Raw genomic sequence first — 4,129 nt, forward strand, 5'->3', positions numbered from 1 at the left:
CTTCCTGGCACGTGCACGAAGACTTTCCGGTTGTCATCGACAAGGTCAGGCTGGCTCCGGTAGGGGAGCGACAACAGCGGCGCGTCGGCGGCACTGGTCGTTCGGTGGTCCATGGACCTCGATGTAATTTTTATTATGCTTGAGTTGTTTTGTACTTCTAGTGAATATTTATAGTTGATTTGATCCTTTTCGCAAAAAGAAAAGCGTAACGTGGCAGACCAAATAGTCCTAATTTTTTTTAGTTTTTTCTGTTTGCAATCTACACGAGTCCCCGCTAGACTTTCCATCGAGTTGATCGATGGATTCAATTTTTTTTGGCAACATTGATCTATGGAATTGATCTAGCTAGCTTCTACTGGGCTCATGTATGTGTACAGGAGTCTTTGGCTGGACACACACGTAGTGCTGCTAGTAGAAAAAACAGTCGAGATGCTTCTATGGTTTGCTAGGTTTGCATGTACGTGTACAGCTTCAGGTGAATTAGTTCTAGTACTGTAAAACCAACAAGATCAGAAAAAGATGACATAGTGAAAAAACTCCGTAAAATGCTGGGTGTGCCACGGCACACTCAGCACACCCTCTAGGTCCGCCAATGTCGGGTGGCAAGCCGGGGCAGCGCCAACGCAGAAGACGTCCGTCGTACTGCCGGATTTCCGAGCGAGTCCGCATGAGACCTTTTCGTCAATCCTACATGGCAGACGCCCAACGCCAGCCGTCTTGGTCAAAAGACGCAACTGATAAATGACCAAGCGGCCCGCCGGAACGTATGAAACAGGTGTAGATGCTCTAAGCAATTGCGAGATGGCCAGCGTAGGGAGAGAGATGCTAGACTTACGGACGTATTCTCGCAAAATTTTTGTTACGGACTCACGGGTAGAGTTATGGTTGGACCGTTGGAGCCTTGGAGGAGATTAGGGAGGAGAGGTCCCACCAGCGAAAATCAGTAGGTTTTTCTTTTTTGAGGGAAAAATCAGGAGGGTTAGTTGGCACTTGGCGAGAGAGCAGTCCGTAAAACCAGCCCGTGCTCGAATTCTGTAGCATTTTTGCCAGCGTAGGTACACAACAAACGGATCCGTGGAAACGGGAGAGCCGTGCCGCCGTATGACACAGCAGATGAAAATACCGACGAGACGGGACGGGACGGCTCGCCTTCCTCCCATGTCTCTCCGTACTTTACCCGCCTAGCGACGCGCCACTTGGGCACCCTTTCCCGTCGCGACGCACTTCGCGTGTCCGTCGCACAGCGCAAACGTTCGCCGCGTACCTACCGCCAGTCACACCGCCCGTGCGGCCTCGCGCCACGTTCGCTTCACTCTCTCCCCGATCGCCCGGCTGCTATTTTGATTCTGCCCAGCCGCCGCCGCCCCGGCGGAACCTACCAGTGCCACTACCACTACCAGTGCGCCGGTTCAGCCGATTCCGAACACGAACCAGCCGCCGTCGCCGGTTAACTCCATGGCCACGAGGAGCGCGACGCAGCAGGTCGTCCCGGCCTTGGAGCCGCCTCCCACCATTGTTAATCGTGCTACCACGGGGCTGATTGCGTTGCTCTCTTTCCTCCTCCAGGGCAGCAAGAAGATCGTGGGCGTGTTGTACAAGGGCGGCGAGCACGCGGCGCAGAACCCCGACTTCGTGGGCTGCGTGGAGAACGCGCTGAGCATCCGCGCCTGGCTCGAGTCGCAGGGCCACCACTACGTCGTCACCGACGACAAGGACGGCCCCGACTGCGGTCAGTTTGGTTTGATCAACAACACACATCACTTCACTTCCATTACGTTAACAAGTGCCACGCTAACCGATCATGCATGTGTCATCCTGGGCGCGCGCGCGCGCGAGCAGAGCTGGAGAAGCACATCGGGGACGCGCACGTGCTCATCACCACGCCGTTCCATCAACCTGGAGCTGCTCCTCACGGCGGGGGTCGGCTCCGACCACGTCGACCTGCCGGCGGCCGCCGCCGCGGGGCTCACCGTCGCCGAGGTCACGGGCAGCAACACCGTGTCGGTGGCGGAGGACCAGCTGATGCGCATCCTCGTCCTCCTGCGCAACTTCCTGCCGGCGGCGGGGAGTGGGACCTCGCCGCCGTCGCGCACCGGGCCTACGACCTGCAGGGCAAGACGGTGGGCACCGTCGGCGCCGGCCGCATCGGGAGGCTGCTGCTCCAGCGTCTCAAGCTCTTCGGCTGCACCCTGCTCTACCACGACCGGCTCCGCGTCGACGCCGCGCTGGAGGAGGAGCTCGGCTCCGCCTTCGAGGAGGAGCTGGACGCCATGCTGCCCAAGTGCGACGTCGTCGTGCTCAACATGCCGCTCACCGACAAGACAAAGTAGTACGTCGCAGCCAGCAGTTAACCGACCATGATGACCGACGATCCATGTTCTTGTCCTTGTAATTGCTTCCCTGTTCTCCTTCCAGGGGCATGTTCGACAAGGAGAAGATCGGCAAGATGAAGAGAGGCGTCATCATCGTGAACAACGCGCGTGGAGCCATCATGGACACGCAGGCGGTCGCGGAGGCCTGCAAAAGCGGGCACATCGCCGGTAAAATCAAATGAATTCCGGGCTGTTCTCGAACATTTTTTTTTTATAAAAGAGAGCATTCTCTTCGATTTCCATTAATAGAAATCACCAAGTCTTGCTACAAGAAAGAAAAAAAGAGAAACTTCCCAACATGATACTCCACTCCCCTACGAAAGACTTCTTTGCCAAATTGAGGAAGAAGGAGAAGCCATCCCTTCCCCTTCCCGAAACCCTCAAGGCAAGGACGAAACCTACGGGAGTGATCTGAGGCCTGAATTCATGAAAATCCAGCCCCCAGAGCGTTAACAACTCTGTTATAAGAACAGAGACTACACCAACACTACAATTTTAGCATATGCGCTTACAAGACCATCCACTTTTTCATACAACAGCAAAATGAAGCAAGCCAGAAATGAAATGACAGGAACAGAAATTCTTTCATCGCAGCAGAGGGGTCTTCAGTCACCCTTCGATTCTTCCAGTCTTCAGGCGCCACCCATGAGCTGCTTTAAAAATTTCCTCAGCCACCTCACTTACTAGCTTCACTCCAGCCTCCATCAACTTACTTCTTGCGGGATTTGTCTGCAAAATATTCCAATCATTTAAGTTTTTAAGAAACAGAGCAACAGGAACACAGGGGTCATTCACCCTATTGTTGTCAAAGATCACACTATTTCTAACTTTCCAAGCAGTCCAGCAAATCGCTGATACTCCTATCATGACCAGACTTTTTTCGTCTTTTCCAAAGGTATTTACCCAGGTTTTCATAACAGCATCTAATGTATCTGGTATATCTCTCAGATTGAAAGCACATTTTAAAATGTTCCACAATAATCTAGCAACTGAACAAGACAGAAAAAGGCGATTTATGTTCTTTTTTTGCCCACAAAAAGGACATTTATCATCTTCTTTCCACCCCCGTTCTCGAACATAACTGCTTAATCCTTCTGCTCTTCTGATCAGGATACGGCGGCGACGTGTGGTACCCGCAGCCGGCGCCCAAGGACCACCCGTGGAGGTACATGCCCAACAACGCCATGACCCCGCACATTTCCGGCAGCACCATCGACGCCCAGGTCAGTCGCACTTCACACAGCCTCCCAGCCTGGCTACGCTCCATCGCTTAACTGCACTGACTGAAAACGGTAAAGGATTGACCTGGTGTGGTGCAGCTGAGGTACGCGGCCGGCGTGAAGGACATGCTGGAGAGGTACTTCAAGGGGCAGGACTTCCCGGAGCCCAACTACATTGTCAAGGAAGGCAAGCTCGCCAGCCAGTACCAGTGAAGTGAAGCACGCCTTGCACTTGCACGGATCGTCGTGTGCCAGTTGCCACAAACTAAATAAATAAAGAATGCTTGCTCCTTGCAGCGGCCATCAGCCTCTGCCTGAATAAAATGGGATAAAAACTGGTTGCTTTGAGTTGCCATCGCTGTGTATTTGGTTGCAACTATAATCAAGACAAACTGTTGCAGAAATGTTGTGCAGCTCCATTTGTGACGTTGTACTTGCACTGACATAAAAATATTGCTAAAAGTAAGATAAGATTATGGCAGTGGCGTCTGTATTTACCATAGAACCTCCAACTTCCCATGGCCAACCAAACAAGCA

At 52.9% G+C, this 4,129-nt stretch overlaps 1 pseudogene; it reads left to right on the forward strand.

Moving 5' to 3' along the window:
* The first annotated feature begins 1,397 nt into the window (after nt 1-1,397).
* On the forward strand, nt 1,398-3,810 carry LOC119306201 (annotated as a pseudogene).
* Nucleotides 3,811-4,129: the final 319 nt, after the last annotated feature.

This window comes from Triticum dicoccoides, chromosome 5B (genome assembly GCF_002162155.2).
Source record: "Triticum dicoccoides isolate Atlit2015 ecotype Zavitan chromosome 5B, WEW_v2.0, whole genome shotgun sequence".
NCBI lineage: Eukaryota > Viridiplantae > Streptophyta > Magnoliopsida > Poales > Poaceae > Triticum > Triticum dicoccoides.